The sequence below is a fragment of the Cuculus canorus genome, chromosome 6 (assembly GCF_017976375.1).
Source record: "Cuculus canorus isolate bCucCan1 chromosome 6, bCucCan1.pri, whole genome shotgun sequence".
Taxonomy (NCBI): domain Eukaryota; kingdom Metazoa; phylum Chordata; class Aves; order Cuculiformes; family Cuculidae; genus Cuculus; species Cuculus canorus.
In genome coordinates this window covers 32,544,161-32,569,763 of record NC_071406.1, presented here as the reverse complement: position 1 = coordinate 32,569,763, position 25,603 = coordinate 32,544,161, and the positions used below count along the sequence as shown (strand labels likewise).

Sequence of the window (25,603 nt, the reverse complement as noted above, 5' to 3'; positions counted from 1 at the left end):
TGAAGAGAACTTTATTAGAATTTTTACTCCCCTGTGTTTCAGACCTAACACTATAACCAGGAGTTATTAACAGATAATCTATATTTTATCTGTAATTAAGGAAAGATTCTCAGAATTAGGGAAAAGTTCATTTTTGAGTTAAGTTCCAAGTTGATAGCTCAAATCCTTTTAATTTCATTAATCCACATAATGCCGTTTGTAAAGTAAAATCAAAAGAGCATTTATCTACCATAGCTGTTAAAATTTAACATTTAACTTTTAATATTAAAAGTAGTATCCCGTTTCTTCATTCTGAACAGTTTGAAGGGTGCAGTGTATTATGTGTTGCCTCAGCCATTTGTAACTGAATTCCTGAAGGTAAGTGGTGGGATTAGTGCAATTATTGGCAATTTACAGTTATCAAGCTGAAAGCATTCTTAAGTGGATCTAGCCTGTTAAGAGGTGATAGCTTCTTAAGGCAGCAAAAAGCTGCTTGTTTAATCTTTATCCTTCCTTGCAGTCTTGTTTACTGGTTTACTAGAGAACATTGTAAGCGCCCCATAACTTTGAATTCAATTACTTTAAAATTGTTTTTACAAGGATTCCATTACTATTTAGCATTAATGAGGATTCATAATAAGCAGTTACCTGTAAAACACTTTCATCTGATGCCTACTTCTGTGTAGTGTGTCTTGATTGTAAAATTTTTGCCTACAGTAGCTATCATACGCCAGTCTACAGGGTGTATTAAACTGTTCCTGCAAACATGGAATCTGAATACGTGAGATTTTAAGAGATTATTCTGTAGTTCTGAGAGCTGTTCTGGAAGGTAGAAGCCATTATCTAGATGATGTTGATCAGAATAACTATAAATAAGATGTGCTTTCACAATTGCTGATAACAAAATGGCCAACACAAATGCAGTTAAAATTTCTGTTTCACTAAAAGGTACAGCAAATTACTGTCCTTTTTACCCAAACTTTCCACACCTTCCTTTGTAGTTGAAGAATTAGATAGAAAAGGTAAGAAAACCAGTATGGAGTTTAAACTGGAAGAAAACATTTTAAAAATATATATCGTATTTTTAAACAAAGGACTTCTTTCCATTTGTGTCTATTTACATTAAATTGCAAATTGAAAACATTTTGGTGGTTATTGTTCCTAAAGATAGTTGTAAAAGGTATGTTTAGAAAAATGACATCACAACATATCTCATTATGATATGCTATTGACAAATAAATAATATTAAAATAATGATAGAGCTAAGTATTCAGCAATGGAACTTAGATACATGTGTGACTTAATAGATAACGTCACTTAGAGGGAATTTTTCATTATTCTTTATTTTCAGAACTATTTTTAAAAGCTCCATTGCTGTGGGGTTTTCATCATTCTACCCTTCCTTCTCCTAGAACATTATTGCCTGAATAAGATTACACTGGTATTTCTTCTCACAGCACTCTCTCTGAATTTACTTTTTGTTGGATTTTTCTCATTGCTATTAGATTCAGCAGCTTTAAATACTTCATTGACCTCCTTGTTGTCTTACACTCTCCAAGGACTGTTATTGAAAAGTTATACTACCATTATAATCCCTAAATTATTGTTCAGAAGAGCTCTATGTTTACTATTTCTTTTAAAATTTCATTATAAGTAAAAATGTTAGTCACCTTTGTTACTCTGCTCTGAACTCAAACATTTCATTTGTTTCTTTCTGAAATGCTAATCTCTGAACTGAATATTATTTTTAATGCACATTTCTATCGATCTAGATTAAGAATTCATTAGTAAAACCACTTGAAATCATTTCAGTTGCAGAAGCATTAGTCTGAGCATTCTTCACATTCACTGAAGTGAAAGAAAAAATCATTGATGTCTTGAAGTCTGCTACATCAAGACAATGTCCATGATGTAAAAGGAGGCTGAAGCACACAAAAGAGGATCAACTTAGGTATTTGTGATTTTAATACATTTCTTGTCTTTCAGCATTTATGTAATTTCAGATGTATAAAATTCAGACTGACAACTAATACAGAAACAGTAGGAAGGTTCCAAGATACAGACTTCAGGAGAATAATGGTCTGTTGCATTATTTCTTCCAGATAAACCATCAAATAAGATGAGTAGCATTCTTTTTCTAACAGTAAAAACTCAGTGGAGATTTTCCTGTTATCACAAAAGCAAGTTGGGTTCTGATTTTGTTACTCTGACTTGAACATGACAAATGCTTCATTTGAAAACTGTCAGCCAATACAGCATCTCCCGGCTGAAAATGTAAGGGGAGAGAGAAAGAAAGAGAGAGAGAGAATGAGAGGAAGAGAGTGAGGAAGAGGGAAAGGAAGGGAAGGGAAGGGAAGGGAAGGGAAGGGAAGGGAAGGGAAGGGAAGGGAAGGGAAGGGAAGGGAAGGGAAGGGAAGGGAAGGGAAGGGAAGGGAAGGGAAGGGAAGGGAAGGGAAGGGAAGGGAAGGGAAGGGAAGGGAAGGGAAAGAGAAAAGGAAAGGGAAAGAGAAAAGGAAAGGGAAAGAGAAAAGAAAAGAAAGGGAAAGAGAAAAGAAAAGAGAAAAGAAAAGAAAAGAAAAGAAAAGAAAAGAAAAGAAAAGAAAAGAAAAGAAAAGAAAAGAAAAGAAAAGAAAAGAAAAGAAAAGAAAAGAAAAGAAAAGAAAAGAAAAGAAAAGAAAAAGAAAGCCATTCCTTTTTGTTATGCTGTTCCTTGCTAAAATAAAGTGGCAGATAGTCATAACCTGGAAGAGAACAAATGGATGATGTATGTACTCATTCAAGCACTGCTCTCCTTTCATCTGAATAATGAATCATTCACACGTTCATGGTCAAGTTTGTTCTTTCTCTGACATGTAGGTTTTAAACAACAGATTGACATTGTCTACAGAAAATTGCCTATAATCAGGGCTGTCCTAAGCTGGAGAAAGTTATGTCACATGCCACAGCTCCAGAAATTTGCAGGTTTGTAGTATTCTGTGAGTAGTTTTGGTGATGAGTAATCTGTCAGCTTCTTTTTCCTACTAGCTCTCATGCAAGTGTCATCCACAGTAACATCTTTATGTTACTTTACAGTGACTGGTTAGATGATTGAATTTAGTCTACAGATATGAGGTTTTTTTATACGTGCCTAACAAGTCTTGCTGCTTTGCCACCAGTACATGACCCCTATTAAGGGTGCTGTTACATTAATTTTGTTTTTTCTATTAGCATGGAAATTTCTGTGGAGTTATGTTAATCTAAAGTCTGCATAGAAGAATATTATTTTAATAAAGATAATAGAAAACTTGAAACCCTGAGGAAATAATCCTGAGATAAATAAGCATCAGAAATTTGCACCTTGTTTTACTTGGTAAATGCTCTAGTGGGACAGAAGAGTTGTCCTACAAGGTAACATTCACTGTTTCTTTCTTGAACTGTATCTCCCCAAGGTTTCTGTGTTCACAAACATGACCCATCGGACTGCAAACATCCCACAGTCCCCACTTGAACTTGACCTTAAGCTGACTTTGACAGGATAATTGCTAGAAGAAAGCCAGAGCCTGACAATGATTTACTTAACTGTATACGTATTTTACTGTGTGTTGTTTAAACGAGCACATTGCACTGTTTACAGCACTTCACTAATATATTTGAAAAAGTAATTGGATAGTTCTAACTATGTAAAATTGCTTATAAGAGTGTGACAAAGCAGTACACTGCTGCTAAGCAGGTTTTAATCAACTCAACATTGGGTTCATTTGGTTACTAATCTCAGATGTCTATGCTTCATTTTTATATTACAGAAAGGAAGTTTCCATAAATATTCAAGACATAGTAAGTAAAAGTAATTATTTAGGGCTTAGCTGGGAGAGTAAGCAATAGAATGAAAAGCCATCTGAGCTGAAATAGAGATTTATTTTCTTAAAGTAATTCTTCGAGTGTAAGCTAGATTTACAAGAAAACCGTGGATCATCAACATTCGTGTGAAAGCAATACTTGTTTACTTGGAGTATATTGTTTTCTTGGAGTATATGCGTGCTCCAAGAGTCACCTTGTACGAAAAAGATGAGTTTTAATTACAATAAAACATCTGTTCCTTTTACAAAATGGAAGTCAGCTTCTAACAAATTGTGGTTTTTTTTCTCTTCTGTTCTTTTGATATGCTTACAGTTTTACAAATAAGCATTTTCTGAAAAAGTTTTCAGAAACTACTTTTTTTTATTGGCACTGTCCGTATGCTCCGTGGGGTTTAGCTGAGAGATCTCTCTGATGGAACTTTGCCGCAGGTACCCTGGGCCGTGGGGAGCCTGGGAGCCCCCCAGGCAAGGGTGGGCACGGCCAGGGTTGGCCTGGCTATGACTCTTCTGAGTTTCTTTAGCAGCACATGTGATTCTGGCTTCCCTTACGTGGATAGTCTCTTATTTTCCACGGGAATGGGTGCTGCTGTATGGCATGCTTTTAAAACAGCCCCCAGACTAAGGGTTCCACTCTGGGTTTGCCACAGCCCTACCTCCAGCCTTGCCTTCCCGTCACGTTGTAGGGACATCAGGGCAGTACCAAGCCTGGCTGTCCCTGAGCACCTGCCCATAGAATCATAGAATCATGGAATCACTAGGTAGGAACAGACCCACTGGGTCATCGAGTCCAACCATGGCACAGGGCTCTCTGTCCCTGCCTCAGCCATGCTGATCTCCAGCCTCTCTGACCCAAACAACCCACCCCATCCCCACACGGGAGCTGATCCTGACTCCAGCTGTGAGGGGACAGCCCAGCAGAGCCTCAGCCCTTCCCAACAGAGAGGTTCCTGTGGGCCACCCTCGGCTGCCGTTCTCCTCCAAGGACCATGCTCCCTCTGGCAGATCCTGCAGGATCAGCCCTGCCCACCCGTCTCACTCAGCCCACAAGAAGCCCTGACAGGAGTCTGCTTGCTGCTCCATCTTCCTATTTCTTCTTCTTCTTAAAATACGATCTTCAGGTCTTTTAAAAACTAAACCAAAAACTGCTGCAAAGTTGCTGAGAAACAAAAAGAGGTTGTTTTCTCAGCTTTGTGTGCACAAGGTTTTACATCGCTCTGATCAGTAATAGCAAAGCCATTTACAGTACCCATTTGTTTTAACATAAGAAGAATAAAGTTTAATATAACATGTCCTTACTCTTTTTTGTTTGTTTGCTCCTCAGTGATCACATAGTGTTACGTTCTCAACCCCAGCACTCCAAGGCGGAGGCTGATCTCTCCCACAAGGCGAGTAACAGATTCTTCATCCTTTTCTAGGGACTTTTTCTCTTTTCTGGGGGCTCTACACCATTTTGACAGTTTTGCTGCATTTGGCTTTTGCTCTGTTTTTGTCTTGAGGATTGTTTTCATCTGGCATCATGGTAATTAAAGACAAGCAAGTCAAGTTTTACTTAGGATGTGAGAAGATGAGAGCAGAGGAAAAAAAGGCTCAGACTTAACTCTTCTTTGTTCTCATCTATCAAAGAATAGATTGTCATGTGTTTTCTCCTCTTTTGCTGCTTGTTATATTCATAAATGTGACATCTATTAATTACACATCATATTATAAGAGTTTTTCTGTTTTTAAAGCTATTGATATTTTCTTCTGTTTTTTTTTTTTTACAGTGTTACTTTATGATTTTATAATTGCAGACTGCATATTCTCATGTTTTTATATGAATTCTGGACTATTTATACTTGAAAGGTATATAGGAGACCTACCATGCATGACAAGTATATTAACTATATTTGATCCCAGTAATGGAGTTGAAGTTTCTCCATTGAAGTTAATGGAAATGTAATGATTTATGCCAGCTGTGAAGATCTGTTTGGTTATATTTGCTATAGGAAATCCATTTGTTTGGTGGAATGACAAGGTACTTTTTTCTGAATAATTTGAAAATATTTATTATACTGGTTATTAATTCTTAATATGTAAACATGCATATTTGGGGCATTATTCACAGTGAGGCTGCTTTGTGACTACAGGGAGACTGCTATTTTTACAGGCTTACAGTTTGTCTAGGTATACCTGATTTAGATCTGTAATTGTTTCAATATTGGTCCAGTTTATCGAGAGGTGATGGACACTGTCAGGTTCAGGATCAATAATTTGTTGTGCATGCAAGGACTGGTGGCAATGGAAAGGAGCTACAAAATGCTGGATTTGGTTTGGTCACTTTGAGAGCAGGGGTCAGTAAACATGAGCCTGATTTTCCTTACGTCTTGTTCCAGAGCAGCTGTTAGTTCTTATTGATGGAGTTTTGACCTTTTGCTGGTAACTTTAAACCAGAGTGGCATCTAAACTTGTAAAGATTAGCAACCTCAAGTGAATAAAGAAATCCTTTTCTGTGTTGAATGTTGCCATGCTATGCAATGACCTCACAACTTAGAGCTCCATGGTTAAGGCTTCCAGGTGAAATCATTTGCCTTCTTTATTACTTTTCTTCCATAGATACACCTGTTACCACTGAAATTTCACAAAATAACACTACTGTCCAGCATTCTGCTTTATACAAATGAACAGCGTGTGTTTTGCTGGCCATGCTGTTTTAACACTTGTTCTTTCATTTCTTCCTTTATATTATGGTGTTACCTCTCTTCAGAGTAATATTGTGTCTGTCCTTGTGGGCTCTTTTCCTTTCTCTTTGGCGATATTTCACGTTAGTTTCTTCTTAGTCCATATCTAGTCCACTGCCTATTTCCAGCGGAATTCAGGTTTCTTATCTGGAGGCCAAGCTCTATTCAAGTTATACATTTCATTATTCTTAGTATTTGCTGCTAAGGTACTGTATCTTGAGATTTACTTTTTGCTCTGACTTCCCACAGTTTTAATTTTTATCCTTTTGACAAAATGATCTCAATGTTCAGGCAAGAAAATTGCTAAGCATTTTCAGGCTTCATTTGAATTTATTGTAACTGAATCTCTTTATATGACAATATTGAGTTACAAAAGAAGATTCCCTTATGTGTGGAATTTCCAAACTATACACAAACCATCTTTGTTTATGCATGGAGGAAAATTACTGACTGTTCAGAAAATCAAACCACTTTGAAAGTGGTTCTGTAGTTTCTTTAACAGTGATTCTGCTAGTGCTTCCCGTTTCTTCTCAAGATGTTTGTTTTCAGGGGTTTATTGGGTTTTTGGGTTTTTTTTTTTTGTTTTCCTGTGCCCAGAAGATTAGTTTAGTGGTCAGATATGCTTTTTGTGTGAAAGAAAGAAAAGAATATTGATTTCCTTAGGATTCTTTCACTTAAATAATCTTGTACATTAATATAAAAAAGTACAAATCGGTTACTCTTGTCTATTGATTGTAATTCAAACTTAAGAAAACCTGCACAAAAGGGTTTTCTTCTGAAGCTGACTAATCTTAATAGTTAATAAAATTACACTGTAAGAGTTATGAAATAATTTAATTCTTAGAGAAATTGTGACACTTTAAGAACTCTAGTAAAGCTTAGGCATTATCGGCATATAACTACCTATGGAGGACCTGGCACCAAGGTGGATGTGCTTTTTAAATGTGCATGAAGAGACTCAGTAGTGAGAAATGGTCATCTGTATATGTGTACTCAAGTATAGATGTTCTTTTCTCAACACACTGAATATGTTCAAAAGAATATATGTCATTATATCTAAAACAGTTATTCTGTCAAACGCTTAATAAATAGTTCACTGGAGTCTGGAATTAGAAAGCAATAGGCAGTTACAAGTGAAACTCTTTAAGAATATGTGTGTAAATTAGTGCATGCACACGTATACATGCAGAGTTACTTTATATGGAAGTTGGAAAGGAAAATCTGATTTGGAACTCAACAAATACTATCCTATTAGTCTTTACTTTCGAGCAAGAAATAGCAGATTTAGATGAGGAGTAAAAACTTAGGCTGATAAGATATGAACATTTATTTGTCTTCAATTGTTTACGTTTACTCGCCTGCTTAAGCTTCTTCTGCTAGACTAATTTTATACTTGAGTGCGTAAATTATCAGTGGTCTTTTCAGGTTCTTTTGTCTACATAGGCAAGTCATCTAGTCAAAACCCAAATGTATTACTTTGGGATGAAACAACTTGTATCATGGACATACAATAAAAATCCTGAAATATTCTATAACAATTATTACACATAGTCATTTTTGAAGATCATGATTCATTAAATAAAAAGAAAAAGGAAAGAAATGTACCAATGGCCCTGTACTGGCAATTTTTTTTCTAGTGAAAATACACAACAAGTAAAATATACTAAATTTGTAATACTTTTTGCCTTTCACTTGCTGAATTCTTAATTTCTATTTTCATTTCAAAGAATAAATAGGGGTGGGAAGGCTACAGATGATTTATTTATTTATTTTTAAGCATTTCTGATCCCTAAATAACAGCTTAAGGTAATCTTCTGTATGACCTGGATGCATTTACTACAGATTGTTATGTAATCTATCTAGTGTGTTATACACAAACTCTTTAGCCAGGATGTGTGTTTATATTAAAACAGATAAAATATCATAGGACACAGATAATATGAATTCTACATAGAATATGTTTTAGTATAACCATTAGAGTGACAACATGACTAATAAAGCATTTGAAATGAAACCTATTTCTCTTGATTAAACATTTTACATTCAAACATTACATGTTGTTCCTTCCAAATAATGATATTTTAACTGATTTTATGTGGTTTTAGTGTGTCTATGAAGGTGAGATCCTCCAAGATACACTAAATTTAGAAGAGTCTTCTGTTTCTTCAATGAACAGTGTGTAATTATTTAAAGAGCAGTAATAAATTAATCTTACTGTAGAACTTTATCTGTGGATGTCTGATTTCAGAAGTTTCTGAGCATCCTGATCCTCAACAAGGAGACAGTACATGTTTAAATCTAAGCAGTGTCACTAGTCTCAAAAGAATAAAATCTTAAAAATCTTGATGTAAGAGAATGCTCATCATTCTGCGAGATTTAGATCTGCTCTAAGGCTTCATGGAACCTAACAACATTGCTTATTGAGGCTCTGATCTAGGTGATCTTTGGTCCAGGTGAAGTTGGTGAGCTTCTACACAGGTGTTGCATGGCTTACCCATCTCAATTTCTTTCCAGAAAAGTGCCTAGTTCTGTGGTCTGCCCAATTCACTCCCTTTTCCAAACAAAGGCTTTGGAAGGCTTAGAGCTATCAGCTCAAAACAATACAAGCTAAAACAGTCACTTGATGTCCAAAAATTTTTCTGCATAGAAGTAAATCTGAGACCTTCTAAAAAGGCATTTCCTTGCCTCTAGATATAGGTCTTAATGAAAAGAACATGTTACTTTTAAAGAAAGGAGTCACGAACTTATATACCTTCTTAGATTTATTTTATCTAGGTGTTCATCCATAATATATTATCTTTTTCCCACTAAAGACAGATTTGCAGTAAGTGAAGCATAGTTCTTTGTTCACAGTGCCAGTTTGTTCACTTTTCATTGCTTTTGAGAGATACTGTACGTGCAATCATTTTAAAAAATGAGTTTGGTTAGAACTGATTGCGGGTTCTACCGTTATTCATTATGTATTCTTTATTTTTTGTTCTTTTTAAAGTTTATGTATTACATTATAAGGCAGCTTATATTACAAGGAGCAAGGTAATGATGAACTATTCCAAGAATCAACTGAATTAGGAATTGGGTAACGCTACACATATATTACTATCTTCTTTGCCCAGAGAAGTCATGGATATCCCATCCTGGAGGTGTTCAAGACCAGATTAGATGAGACTTTGAGCAAATTGACCTAACAGAAGGTGTACCTGCCCATGGCAGGGGGTTTGGATCTAGATGATCTTTAAGGTCCCTTCTGACTCAAACCATTCTGAAATTCCATGACTTGAATCCTCATACCTGAAATATGTTTTGGAGGCTAGGTATAAGAAAAGCTAATTGCAATGGCCAGAGTGAGTCTAAATATTTGTACATAGGCATTTACTAATTAGTTCCTAGGCATGAGCTTAGCAGCACATATTTGTGCATACATTCATAGTATACATCGCACATGACATGAGATATATTCACCTAAGAGGTTTAAAGTAATTAATCTTTCCTCACATTTTATAATGCATGAGAATATACAAAGCTTGTTACTGTGGTTTAGCTTGTTAAATTCCAGTAACATGAACATATTTCTAATCCTTAAGAGTGTCAATATCAAGATTTAATATTGTTTAATTAATGCAATTTAAATTTATACTTCTTGTTAATTTGGATTTACTTTCAAGGTGTTCCTATGACAAATGTAGAGAACAAGATATTTCTTTCACTGTCCTCTAAACTAGCAAGAACCATTACACCTTCAACTTACTGTTCCCTAAGAGCATCATTTGCAAGCATTATTTTCATGGCCACATAGTTTCATATGAATCTTATAAAGCAGCGCTAACTGCTGTGTGTTATACGGACAAGCATATTTTTGGGAGATCAATGACCATTACCTCTCCTAAGCACCCACCTACATTTTTATACAGGCTTTATTTTCCACTTGGTACAGCCTTTTTTATTAGGTTAGTAATAGCTGTATTTACAAAATCATAAATTTGTGGGAAAAAGAGATTATAGCAAAATAATTAAATGCTTAAGTCAATTTCACTTTTCTATTCCAAACTTTCTACATGAAATTGTTTATAAAAGAAAAAAATTTTGAAACTACAGTAGCTGATGGTAATAGGCAGAAACTATATTTTTTCTACTTTCATGTGTCTAGATAGCTGACAGAAAAAAATAGTGAATACATTTGAAAATGAGTGCTGCAAACCCTATGTAATACCTACGCTACTGTAGAGATTTTAGAGTACCTTTTAAATATTTGGAGCATTTTTAAGCATGCTTTTGTATGACAGTTTATCTAGAATCCCATTGTTTCATTTCTTTGTTAAAAAAATATTGCAATCTGCTCCGGCTAAATTCACAGAGGTCTCTTAAGTTTACAGCAGGGACGTTCCAGTGCCCAACCCTGCACTGTTTAGTGCAGTGGTATAACCTATACAAAGCTGTTACAAAAAGTCACCAGGAACATTTTCACAGGCATTGGTTTAATTTAAGAAGCTACGCAAATGCTCAGAGGTCTCATTTATTTACCTAATGCATGGAACCTACTCAGGCTTCAATCAGCTAGCACCGAAACCTTGTACCAGTCCTCATTAGTATAGCTAATTTCTCCTAAGGAAAGAAAACTAAGAACAATTTCCCACCTCTGCAGAAAAAATACTTCCCCTTTTCCCAGTTTTTGCAGTTACTCTGTTGCCAGTTATGTATTTTTCTGACTAGATCTGTCTCTGTGAAACTCCTCTTGAAAGACAAACACTTTGAACATTCTAGGTAGTTCAATGCTCTAAAGAAAATATTTCTGATGGTGTGAAAACCTTGCCTTGCCTCACCTCTTTTTTTTCTTTCAAAAGAACTACACTATTATGAGGAAAGTTTATTGTTGGAGCTGATCAAAGGGACAAGATTTTTCCAGTTCTTAAGCTGGCTGACACTTACCAATGCTCCGACACTTGCAAATGTTATGAGACAATTTGGAGGGGGGGGGTGTATTTTTGTTTTGTTTTTGGGTTTTTTTTTGAAGTCTTAATGAACTCACTTGGCTTGTTTGAAAAGCAAATAGATGCTGACGTCACAACACTTGGACTTCAGAACATCCAAATTCTGCAGCTGGTCAAGATGCCGTTCAGAATGAAGAATTGAAGCATGGGGACTTCATCACAAAACATAAAAGTGACTTAAAAATCTACTCATGGCACACGAAGTAGAAGCATGGCCAAAGAGAGATGTGGTTACTTTTTGATCTACCTTTTCCAACATTCATAGTCTCATGGTGTGGATAGTCGTGGGGACACCTGGTTAGTACAATGTCAGCATATCAGTTATGTTGAGGCCATTCAGGAAGACTGATGGCAGAGTCTACAATTACTTGTTCTATTTATGTTCCTACACCAGAGGCAGTTAGACAGTTCCAGTCCTTCAAAATGTTAACTGACTTATCAAAGTAGCTTGGAGAAGCTAGAATCATAGAATCATTAAGGTTGGGAAAGACCTCTAAGTAATCATCCAACTCAAATGTCAGCCTAATACTGCCATGCCTGCTAAATCATGTCATGGAATTCCACATTTACATGTTTTTTGAACACCTCCAGGGAAACATACTCCACTGCTTTGACCACTCTTTTGATAAAGATTTTTTTTTCTAGTATCCAACCTAAACAAGCTGTTCTACAAGTCTACCTTGAGAATAAAATGGCAAGGGATCCTATTCACTCCAAAAGCTTTGGAAAGATTATTTCCTGCTGAGCTTTCAGTTATGTACAAACCCTGAGGTCTCAAAACACAGCGAGTGGCAAATTTACTACTTAAGATTCCTTAACAGACAAACTAAAAAACTCTGGAAAAATAACAGATGAACATCAACTGAAATCGCATGGATATCCAAGCATGTTGTTCAGGCAAAGTCAGCTGGTGGAGTGACTGAGAATCAGTTTTCAGAGTCTTCAGAAAAATGGTGAGAAATGAAGCTTCCGATGCATCATCTTGTATACAACAAAATCTTTTACAAGACTGAAACCACAGAAGATGAGTAAGCTTCAGAGTTTAGCGTTTAAATATTTGGAAAAGGATTAATTGGAGAGCATGAACAGTGGAGAGAGGACCTGGAGAAAGACAGTCCATAGCCAGACATTTGATATTTTAGACAGGAAATATCACCACCTAATTCTCTGTCCATTTTTTAAAAGATAGTGCCATAGAAAACAAGAAAACATTTTAAAAGTTTTCCTGTCTTCCTTAGCCATCTGCTGAGCAAAAGGAAATGGTAACTTGGATTTAATTCATGCTAATGGGAGAACCATTCCTAATGAAGATGGACATGTGAATCTTCTTCAGCCATGCTGGAAAGAAAATTAAATCATCACTAAAATATTTTCTTATAGGCATCTTCGCTATAAAATATTTGAAGCATTATGTTCAAAGCAGGTTTACATTACGTAAACAAACTAACATTCTTCTTCCCTAAGGCAAAAGAAATCATGAGTGCCACTGTTCTTAGATTTTTATTTATTAATAGCTAGAACTTCAAATGTAATGAATTTGTCAAGAAAACTAAAGAGTATCTCTAAAACTATAGCAGTGTTTTTATGCTCTGGGGAAAGATTGCCTCAGTATTTTTCTAATACACCTATCTTTCAGGTCAGTGATCCATGAACTTGGAAGAATTTTCAAATAAGCCACCGAGAGCTTAAAAGGAGCTTTTTGTCTGTTGTGTCAACCAGCACATCTGAAATAACGTCGCAGTGTTTAATGTGACACATTATATTGGGCTGCATGATTTTTGTGGCAAACCTGGAGTTAGTCTGGTCTTTTACAAGGGTAACTTAAGCAATATCCCATTTTCTACTCTGGCCAACAGCTTCAGCTTCCCAGCTTCAAATAAAAAATGATGTTCAAAGTTAAATTAGAGAGAATTTTTCAGAATCAATCTAACATTGTAAAGAAAATCAGGATGCTAACATGTGAGACCAAATCTCTGCACAAAATTATTATATACTTTTATCTTTAGATTGAACAACTGTGCTCCTCTGATTTTGAGTTGAATAAAAGTTTTAGTGTAATATCTGAATAAAATGTATAATACCTCTCAATTATGCCAATGTGTTTGAGTAAAATACATAAATACATGTAAATATAGGAAGTAAAATACATCCTGTAAAAGTAATGACTCTGCTTTATAAACTCGTGTCTGTGAGACGACCATGGCTAATCTAGTAGTTGAGGCCGTTCTTGTGTATGGCATGGCACCAAAACCTCATCGCGCATTGATACCTTTGTATTGGCAGGGCATTGGACAATTTGTTTTATTGATAAACTTTCACTTTTCTACATATTCTAATAGTTCCAAAACTTTTGAAATAAATTAATAAGGCAATATCTTCAAGATCAATTGGGTGAAATCCACATTTTGATGGATGCATTTTCTAACCTTAAGTTTGATCTACCAAACTATTAAAAAAAAAATAAAACAAAACATTAAAAAACCCAACCGAAACCCTACCAAAGTGAAAGCCAAGAACTGGCTATGCTATACTGAATTTCCAAGATGTTTTTCATATCACCATCAGCTTTTTGGGAAATCTAAGCATGGAAATTATAAGCTGCTATACAAACAGTAGTTTGGGACCTATTTATTGAAAAGATTTCTCACTTTGAGGAAAGGATAGGGAAGGGCAGAGAATATACATTGCATGAATTCAAATTAATGACCAGAGGTTAAAACACTGAAATGCTGAACTGAGATTTAATGACTGAAAGTGGAAACAAATTGTATCTGTGTTAATGAACTAAAGAGAAAATGGAACATATTAGAGTAAAAATAGTGTATGTTTGTCTTTTTTAAAAAAAAACAAACCTGTTTTTGAGACCTTTTCTTCCTTCAGAATCCTCGCTATGCATAAAAGCACTTGATGGTTCTAATTGTTTAAAATCTCTTCAAAGCTTCCTATATCAATTAGAAAGTTCACTATTCCTGGATATGATTTAATGATTTAATCACAATGGTTTCTTACCATGAACCCTGCTAATGGGGATCCTGCACAGATTACGTAAATTGTATTCACTCAAGTACTGTGAATGTTGAAGCACTTAATTCTAGCTTTTTTCTCAATTTAATTGAAAGTGAACCATTTAAATAGAGCAATTAAAGAGCTCTCTGGCAACCCAAGAATAGTTAAGATTATCTTATTTTATCATGATTGCTTTTAGAGACAGTCATGTAGACAACTAGTTTGGAGTTATTTCTTATATTAACTGATTATTAGTACCATGTCAAACACATGTACACATGCATGAATTATATTTCTTAGTTTCCATCTTGTGCCCTCTCTTGTGGCTGATGTTTTCAATGAAATACTTTATGCGAGGCAGGCTCTCTACATGCCTTTAGTACTGTGACTACAGTGGAATAATCATCCTACCACCTTTCTTGCCTTTCCTCCTGAAGCTGCTTATGATAATGCTAGATGAGTATTGAGACCATGTACGTGGTATTGTTGCCTGTCTCACAGGCTGTTTGGCACGAAGGCTTTCTCTGATCTACTTCTACTCTTAATAGGCTATTTAAGGTGCCATGGAGTAACATTTATTGAAGTTTTTGAGGCGAAGCTTACACGAAGAAAGCTTGTTGTATTTTCTAACAATTTACTAAAAAGGAACCACATGAGGCATTGTGGCTCTGTTTGCACAGTCTGTTAATTTCTACCAGGCTTGCTAGTAATCCAGCTAACACATGGAGCTTAAAAACATCTGATTACAAGCTATTGGTTTATAAATGCAGAAGATTTTCCTTAGTAATATTTACGTTTCAGTATACACTGATCGTAATCATAGCTGTCTCGATACAGTTACAGTATATTCTATTGAGATCTCCATCTAGCTTCTCCTTTCTAATTTGAACCTCCCTTACAGGCATATCTGTTTAGAATCTAAGGTTGTGCATCCAGGATAGCTCATAAAAGAATACAGGATTTATACTATATTCTGAAGTTCACAAAGTTCATTCAGCCTAATTTTCAAAATAAATTGAATTTGTTATCAGATGTCTATTTCTCCAAGGCAGTTTGATCCTCAGTTGTTGATCCTGTCAATGAGGCTGGCAGGAATTTGTGTGGCCAATAGAGATTATCTTCCAATCTCAATTCCATTAATATTTTAAACTAATTTTTAAGGTATATCTCCATAGTATTTCTTCCCCAAACAAGGGAAGAAATGGTGACAGATTGTTTTAGGGAAAAGATCTCTAATAATTCAGCTATTCATCTCACCTCCTTTTCTCTTTATTTTTTTTTCACTCACTGCCAGTATATGTGTGTGTGTGTGAAAATGAGTTTTATCTAATAATTCTAATTTCAAACACAACTGTGACTGAACGTAGCAGGGTGTACTAACTGGGAAAATCCACGTATCCTCTGATGTAAAACTATTTATGAGAAAACATAAGACCGTAAGCCTTCCAGGAATGTAATCATCTGCCTTGCAAACCCACTCACATCGCCCTATGTGCTGGCAAATTTTTTGACTTCATTGAATACATTTGCATTAGTGCCTCCCTTTGGATCAGAAGAGCAGCTCTGAAATGAATGGGGCTTTTTATCTTGCCAGCTCGGACTTTTACCTTACCTGTTCCACTTACTACGGTTCATGAAACAGTCTACGACCAGGGCGTGACCCAATGTCCCTTCAAATAAGCTGTGAGTTGTGGTCCATGAAGTGCACACTGTGGGCTTGTCCTGCTTGCTAAGATGAGGTAGAAGCTGCTTGGGACCACACTGCTGTAAGAGATTAGGGTGGATAATGTGGATACCTTGAGATTAGACAGGTTCAGGTCATCACACTGACTTTGGAACGTTAAATAAAAATGTAAAAGTCTTGAGATAGTCTGACTACAGATGTCTTTCTTTTGACGATTTTTATGCTATTGTTATGGTTAGGGTTGTCTAAATTCTGTATGTTTTTTTGAGTAGATAATTATAGTTTTATAAATTATTCCTCATAAAAACTTGAGAGTATGAACAAAGCAGCTGAAGATTCTACTTTTCTAATTTTATTTTTCTTCTTTTTTTGTATGTGTGTGTGGGAGGGCCGTGAAGCGAGAAGCAAGCTTTTACAAATATCTAGAGATTTTACAAATATCTAGAAAGTATTTCCTGCAAGCCTTAGTAATCAAGTGTTTAAGAAGAGCTAAAATCAATAATATTCCTTTTTTTTCTGAAAGCAGTCTGTCCATTAATATAACATATTCTGAAATGCAAGTTACATCAGAAACCAGATTTCTGTACAAATATCCGAGATATAGAATTAATATAAGTATATGCACTCTTCTTGAAGGTTTATAGGTAGTTTGAGTCTTCTCCTTAAAAGTATTGCTAAGTTGCAAAACTAAAAAGAGGTTTTAGAAACTTCTATGAAAGCCATTGTATGTTAAGCTATGGCAATGTGTTCTCATATATTGAGCTGATTTACTCTGATTTGTATACTTTTTTTTTCAATTTTACAAATGCATATTTCACAAATATAACAGATATTTTCTATTATTTCAGCATACAATGACCCATCCTCATTTTGTAGTCGTAAAAGGATTAAGTTGCATCTCTAAGGTACATAAATTGTAGATGTAACTGGAAGTTCATTGGTGCAGTACACCTTGAACTTTGTCTTCTAGCTTCATGTTAGATGGTCATGCCTGGAAGCAAAAATGTTAAATCAAACATATGCGGATTTTTGCGTCATCTAAAATGGATATCATTAAAATTGTGTTGATAGGGTTAGAATATCTGTGTTTACAGTAAAATAATTTGCACAGCAGCTGACCATTGCCTATGACCATTAAATTAAAAAAGTTTGGTTTTTTTAAAAAAACATTCAAACCTTAGAATGCAATCAAAGGAGTTGTAGAAATCCTTCATAGTGAGGAGAGATTGCTGTAGTTTAACCCCAGTCAGCAACTAGGTGCCACAGCGCTGCTTGCTTCCTCTGACCCCACAGTGGGATAGAGGGGACAGTCAAAACTGTAAAATCAGGAAGACTCATGGCCTGACATAATAATAGTTTAATGATTGAAATAAGATATAAGAAGAAATTTTATTGAAAAAGAAAATCATGAGAAAAATAAAACCAAAGAAAAATAAGTGATGCAATTGAAAAACAGCCGCTCACCAGCCACTGACTGATGCCCAGCCAGTGCCTGAGTAGTGATTGTCGCTCCCGGCCAACTCCTTCCCCCTGCTTTATGTGCTGAGTCATGGTGTGGAATATCCCTCTGGCTAGTTTGGGTCAGCTGACCTGGCTGTGTCCCCTTCCAGCTTCTTGAGCATCTCCATTCTCATTGGCAGGGCCTGAGAATCTGGAAAGTCTTTGACTTAGCGTAAGCACTACTTAGCAACAACTAAAATATCAGTGTATTATCAATATTATACTAAATTCAAAACACAGGACTATACCATCTGTTAAAAAGAAAATTACCTCTGTCTCAGCTGAAACTGGGGCAGAGCTGAATTTTCGTACTTTTCTGGATGATGATGTGTTAAATGAGAGGATTAAGACATCAGCAAATGCCATGGCTGTTTTCCATGACTTGTTTCATATATGGATTTTTTTGTTTGTTCCTTAAACACTGATAATATATTTGCCATTCTTCATATTTTAAAGAAAAATCCTACTTAACACCATCAGCAATTTTTTATAAATCTTGGAAAAATAGGAATGACAAAGATAATGTTAAGTACAAATACACCTACACCACAATATTGAACTATGTCTATTTTAATTACTATTTCTAGTCTTGTCATCTAAAAGATAGAAATAGAGGAAATTTGTAATACATTTGAAATAACATTATAAAAGGGAGTGAAACAGAGATTTCATAAATTTTGACTGGAACATTCAAGTTTTATCAAAACTGAGCAGCGGATCTTAGGGTACGTGGCCAGTTGTCTGTCTTTGTTCACTGTGAAAACCAAATCCATAGTTGTAATATTCTCATCATCCCTTAGTCTCTTTCCCCCAAAATAAAATTTACCATTCAGAGTAATGTTATTCCTCAGCTATTTTCACTGTTTTACACTAACAGATGAAGTGAAGGTTTTTATGATCTCCTTCTAATCCCTCCAAATATATTCTAAAGCTCTTCCAGACATATTAAGTCCAACAAGGATTGTGCCATCGCTGTCCTCACCTGCTGTGCTTTCTTCAGTCTCAGGGGTCAGGTGTGCCAAGATGATCTGTGAAGAGTGCATAAAGGGAAAGATTTTGTGTTAGGATCCCCATCACTTTGATACTTCAGGACAAAGGATATACTGTATTGCACGAAGTAGTTGATACCTTAGTCCATTGGCTTAACAGTTGTCCTCTTGGAATAATGTCAGAGAGCAGACCAAAAAAATCAGAAACCTGACAGACATACAGGAGAGTTTGCACCTCAAAATAAAGGGGACAAAAAGGACAGAGAACCTGTATCTATCATAATTTTAATGGCTACTAAACATTTCTTTAATCGAAAATAATATTGCCATGTGAACCCCATGAGCCATCTAGGATGTCTTAAGGACCTGAACTGTTCATCCAATCTCACTTAACAAGGAGTTGTGTGAATTATATAGGTACTTTTGAGCCATTCCCACAGGAAATGTTCGCCCAAAGACTAATCACTGATCTGAAAATGGCTTTCATCCATGTGCTGTAGAGGGTTTTCTGCTCTCTTTTAATTTTTTATTTCATTTTATCTATCACATTTCTTGACTGCACCTTTTTCTCTCATGCTTAACATATTGAATCGGGAAAGTTCTTGTTTTGACTTTTGGATGAAGATTCTGGTGAGGATCAGGTTCTTAAGCAGATGAAGTGAAATGCTGGATTGTAAAGGGGTTTTTTTGTTCCCGTTTGTTTCAACTGCCTGTGGTTCTCTGTTCCTGATTGGTTATATCAATGGAAATATTTCTGAAAGAATCTCTGAGGACTTACAACTAGATATCTATCCATTTCGGAGTTCTTGCAGTTTATCAGAATGGTTTAAGACCATCTGGTTTAACACTACACTTGTAAATGTACTGCGTCCTTTGTTCTTGGCAGTTTGTTTGAGATTTAAGCATGCTGATATGTTGCCAGGCTTAGAACAGACAAATACAAGGCCAGACACTTCCAGGCCTAAGTACCATGTAATTCTTCCCTCACCATAACGTCCTCACCCCCACGGACGGATTCTCCTATTCCTTCTCTGGTCTTCTGAGTGCAGAAAATGTGCAAACTCATCATTAGCAAAATTCTTGTATACAAACAATTTACAAAAGAATGTATTTTTACATGGCCTTTTCACTGTGAAATATATTCAGGATATACACACGTTAAAGCGCAATCCATATTAGGTCCTTTCATGTCCATCACTGTAGCAACAATGACATATACCTACTAGTGATGGTGACAGCTAAAATTTTCCCATTGATCTCAAAAATGCAAGGTCAGGATCAGCATAAGACATACGTAACTGAAAACTCCCAGCACAAAAAAGAGACTACATTCTTTACGCCAGCAGTATTTAAATCAACGTAATCTTGTTTTAGCACATACCCACTTGTCATCTTTCACAGACTTCCTACCTGGATCCCTCCTGATTGCATGAAGGATGTTAAATTTACTTAAAAGATTAAGGTTTCATTATGAACGGAAAGCAAGGAGATGGGGAAAGACAGAAGAAAGATCAGTAAATACTGTGTTTACAGTGTTAAAGAAGAAACAAACCCCTGCTTTCATGTGCAACATTATTCTTATCATACACTCCAGGCTACTTTTAATTCTATATCCTAATGCTGTGCTGTGTTGTAACTCAGTAATGTTGTTTTTATAATCGTAAGAGAATGAATGCTCTTATTTTTATTAAATGTGAAATTAAATCAATGGCAGATTTTTTTAAAAAAAATTCATTTATGGATAGCTGTCAACCTACTTGTTCAACAAAAATAATTCCCTGTTTAAACAGACATCTAGAATGAATTTGGCTATATAGTACAGAATTTCTGTGTTGCAGAAAGTTCTGAAAATCACAATTAAAGCATTATGTCACAAAAATCAAAGTTACAGTGCTGCATCTTGCTTTTGGTTTTTATTCCCCCGTGCACAGTTCTCTATATGTAAAGTATCTGGTGAAGTCAGCTCCAAAACCACACTGTTGTCTAATTCTTTATAATGCTTTCACACAATCTAGACATCTAGAAATCCAGAAATCTAGGGGAGTGACACACCATAATAGTATAAGGGTGGGGGGTTTGGGTGGTGGGGGCAAGACACTGAGGAGCTTATGGGACCCCAAAAATGCTTGAGGCAGAGTCATACATTTGAGGAACACATTGTATAAGCTTGTTCCCAGAGCAAAGGTACTAGAAGAGGTGGATTTGGAAGTTAGCTTCCCTTGAGGAAAGTATAGAAGCCAAAAACATAGAGCTCATTTTTTAGCTTTTTTTTTATGATGCTTTAATTTAGGGATGCATGGTGTATATGGAATGATTGGAAACTGGGAAGATACTTTGAAAACTAAAAGAGCAGAGTCACCTGTTGTTCACTCATAGATCAGGATGTGGATTGCGAAGCACAGGTTCCACTGAGGTCATTGGCAGCTTCATTCACACTGTGAGCAATGGGATTAGAGCACAGACTTAAATTCACATATGACAATAAAATGGTAAGAGGTGCAAGAAGGCTGGGAGGCAAATTAAAAATTAAAATGATAGCAGAAATATAGAAGAGAAAAAAAAGAGGATGAAATTCATTAAGAGAAAACTCAAAATACATGTTCTCAAAACAATTTGCTACATAAATACAGATAGAAGAAGACTGACATTTTGTTACACAGCAGAAAATACGGGGCTTGCAGTAGAGGTCAAGTAAGAAAAATGCTTCTACAGAATCTCTGAATTTCACAAAACGATGTAAAGGGGTTTGTATGACTATGGAGGTGTATCCAGCAGAGTGGAAGGGTCACCACTTAGAGGTGATGTGACCTGGCCTTCTCTGGAGTATGATGTCTGTATTTCAGAATGGATATGGATCTTTCTGGGAGAACCAAGCAAAGACTACAAAGAATGACCAGAGATCTAGAACACGTGACTTTTTTTTGATGTTAGAATGAATTTTATTGAACCAAATGCATTTTGAATTTAGAGAAAAAGAAGAAACAACTGTCAAACATGCAAGAAGGAAATAAAGTACTTCGTACAGTGGATTGTAGAAGGATTGCACTGTAATAAGGGAATTTAGGCTAGGCATTGCGAATAAAAGCATTACATTGGTAAGGACCTGGAATAGACTACAGAAAAACCCTCTCCTTGAACACTTTCATATCTTAATCTTGTATGACAAGCTATGTGAACGTTTGTACTGCGATCATTTTACACATGTGGGATACTCTCTCTGAATCCCATTAAAGTAGAATTCACTTTGTCTAGCTGTAGGTATTACACTATTGGAGCTGATTTATCTTGAATGAAGGTAAACATTTAGATTATAACAGACTCTTAATGAGCTGCAATGTAGGGTTTTTAAAAAGCCAGGGTCCACGAATGCAAAAGTCTACATTTACGCAGAGGAATTTCCTTGGTATTTTGCATGAATCTTAGACTTTGCCTACTAAGATCTGGAAATGTGTAAGCTATAAAATTCATGCCAGCGTTTCTCACTGATCAACCATTAATATACACTGCATAAATTCTAAGCAGATAGATTTCAAATAAGCATTAACACATTTTGGAAACTTCTTTTTTAAATACCTGTTGTTGCAATAGGAAGAAAGTAAATGACAAAAGCACTAAAGAATATTCAGCTTTTAGTTCTGCTACAATTTGAGCTTAAATGTATGACATGAGGAGATTCAGAGAATTTGCCCTTGTGCTACAATGTGTATATGCAGTTTGAAATGATATATTTTGCAAATGAGTGTTCTAGAGGTACCAGAGAGCAGCTCAGCATTTACACCAAAGTCAGTAGTCAGCAGGCCAAGTGGTCTGTGTGTAGCCTGTGGTAGGTCATTGGTAGCTTACTTGTCATACATCATCCTTTTATTAAAATGTAAGTGGGTATGATTATGGATTCTGATAGCCAATCACAGGCTGTTATAAACATCCTCATCTTCGAGAATAATGCAGAAAATAAAAATCTTTTCCTTTGTTCAACTTCCCAGTGTTTTACAGGCCCAAGGGAAGAGTTTCTCTTTAGCAGTAACTTTGTAAGAATTCTTTTAAAGAGAATCCTCCCAGAGCCATTTATCTTTCATGGAAATGTTGTTGATACCAGCATGTTCAGAAGGTCTTTCTTTCCCCAGTATGGAAATCTAAAACACAACAGGAGAGATCTTGTTAGTCTTTTATATAAAAGAGCCACAAAGAATAAAGTTCATTACTGTAGGATGTAGGTCATCTTTTGAAAAACATTCATTCCTAGATCTGTCATAAGTAGAAATATTATTCACAGTGAGTCATTTCCTTGTTACATGTTTCAAGTCTGCTCTCCCTAGTTTATCTGATATGTGGTGATAAATTCTGAGTTCCACTAGCAACTGAAATGTGTATTTTCCATATTACAAGGTAGAGGAAAACTAACATCAACCCTTTGGGTGTTCGCTGTTCCCACTAACTATTACTCTTAAAACATAATCCTAATGACATGTCAGAATTCATAGTCTGTTTTTAAGAGAAAATATATATGAAAGGAAATGCTGGCAGTTTATTTGTAAAGTGGCATTTAAACATTCTGTGTCCCTATATGCTCTTTCAAATATTAAAGAAGTCCCATGGCAAACCAGGATGCCAAGATTAGAATTTGCACTCTGTATTGCATTGCTGGTTTTAAGTAATTTCTATGCTGAAAATATACTCTAATTTCCTATCCTATTACCCACTTGTGAATTTGTCCATAAAATAGTGTAATCAAAGAAGTATGTATACATAGATGGGCTTGTTTTTGAAAAGCTGACTAGAGTCTTTTCAGAAAGAAGTTGAAAATTCAGTTAACCTTTGTTTCTGGCCAGAAATATTTATAAAAGATGAGAGAATTTCCTTTTGAATTGTTTTTCATTGCTAAAGCTGAAAGAAAGAAGGTTCTTTCTACATCACAAAGTGAAATATGTGATATTTGGAAGGAGGTTAGATTTAAAAATAGACATGAGACCTTAAGGAAAGGGGAGTGCTTGCTCTGTAACCTAGAAACTGAAATCCCTAAAGAAGTATCCACTATAGCAAGACCTGAAAAGAAAGAGGATTCCAAAAATCCAGTGAAATAAGCAGAATAAATCTCCTACATAAATAAGGAGTCATTAGAAATGGAGTGGTGTAGTAATCACAGGTAATGACTTTGCTCTATAGCTCTTACTTATGTGGTCCTTTGTAGTGAGTCATTCTGTTTTGAGATAATTCTTTCATAATTGAAAATAACTGTGTCTCTGAAAAAGGTAGGAAACCAGATTTATAAATGCTTAAAGTAGAACTAAATTCCTTGTGTACCAGAATTTCATAGTAAGAATTCTAACTGAGAACTGTGTGGTTCTCAGGCTTTCTGTACGTTAGAAAACAGGTCATCTTGCTACTGTTCTTTATTTAAAGTGTTATAGAGGGCATAAGATTTTAGTTAGCAGTTTAAAAACCAGATCATCCCTTCTTGTGCTTCCAGTGATGCCAAAGGGAGCTTGGTATGTAGAATTTTTGAGTATAATTTGGCTGGTGGATCTGGCACTTTCAAGGATGTACAGCAGTGTAACGAAGTGAAGAAACCCTCCTTTCACTTGCACAGCATGTGCAGTGGCCAACTCAAACCTGCAATCTGTGCACTTGCCTCTAAGTGAATGAAGGCTGTTGACAGATGATGCTGAGAAAGGAAAAGTGCTTAGTGCCTCTTTTTTTGCATCAACCTTTACTAAAAAGTAAACTAAAGAGAAGAAAGTAGAGGAGGGGGGAAAAAAACCAAAGCAATGAGAAAACCTTTCACTCTTGATCAAGAAAAGAACAGAAAACAGGGGGTACTTAACTGCTCTGAAATGAGGTGAGCCTGATGAACTTCATCTGTGGCTACCGCAGATCTGCAGTTGTGAGTTTTAAGAACAGGTGGAGGATTGGCAAGGGATAAGAAAAATAAAAAATACATCTGTGATACCTGCCTCTAAGTAGGAGAAAAAGGGCTAAGTGAGCAGTGGTAAATGCTTAGTTTAACTTCAGAAAAGGACTGGGCTATTGGATTAAAAGCAGGCCTGAAGGGAGAGACCTACCTTATAAGAATACAAAGGACATATGAGAGATTTGTTTCAAGCACTCTTTTAAGATTTCTCTATCTGAAGGGTTATGTTGTTCCAGGCCATAATAGTAAAAAACAAAGAAAAAAAATACTGGCATAGAAATTAGTAATAATTTTCCAGATTACATGCTCTCTTTAGTGAAAAGTGAGGCAGTCTGACCTGAAAATTCTCATGATGACTTGGGGCCGCTTCATCTCAACACTACATGTCTTTACAGGAAGGTAGAATACATGTCTATCTGGAACAACATAGATATAGTTAATCCAGTACTGGAACATGGGAAGGGCCAGCAAGACTCCGGAATATCCTTTCCAACTTTCTTTTCAGGCCTTGAGTCCCTTCAAATGTAAATAGATTTAATATAAATTTCAGATACTGCACATACACAATAAGTTGAACAATAGCAACTCACAAATAAAGGATTAGTTGTTCATACTCACTAGGAAATAATGGTATTTTAAATACATTTGGAATTATGGAGAAATGCATCGGTCATCATTAGATCAGTGTTATAAAATGTGCATACATGCGCTGAATATGCAGTTTCATGATGAATAAATGTAAGTAACTCTGTTGTGGTACTAAAACAAGAAGTTATTACAAGTCGTTTTTTACAGTTAAGCAGAATTCCAGCTGATTTGCATTCAACAACAAAATTACCAGAAGGAGGTAACAGTTAAACTTGGTCTTCTATGGGAAGTGAAGAAATTACTTTGGAAGTAAAAAAAATAATCTTATAAGAGCTGACATAATCGTTGTCAATACGGTTTTATGTAAAGCCTTTAGTATTAGCTGTTTTTCTGTATTAGTCCAATACATGG

At 35.7% G+C, this 25,603-nt stretch overlaps 1 long non-coding RNA gene across 1 annotated transcript; it reads left to right on the top strand.

Moving 5' to 3' along the window:
* The first annotated feature begins 298 nt into the window (after positions 1-298).
* LOC128852527 (uncharacterized) lies at positions 299-13,558 on the top strand. Its single transcript, XR_008450411.1, has 3 exons — positions 299-357; positions 1,792-1,930; positions 11,573-13,558. It is a non-coding gene; the product is annotated as an uncharacterized LOC128852527 (long non-coding RNA).
* Positions 13,559-25,603: the final 12,045 nt, after the last annotated feature.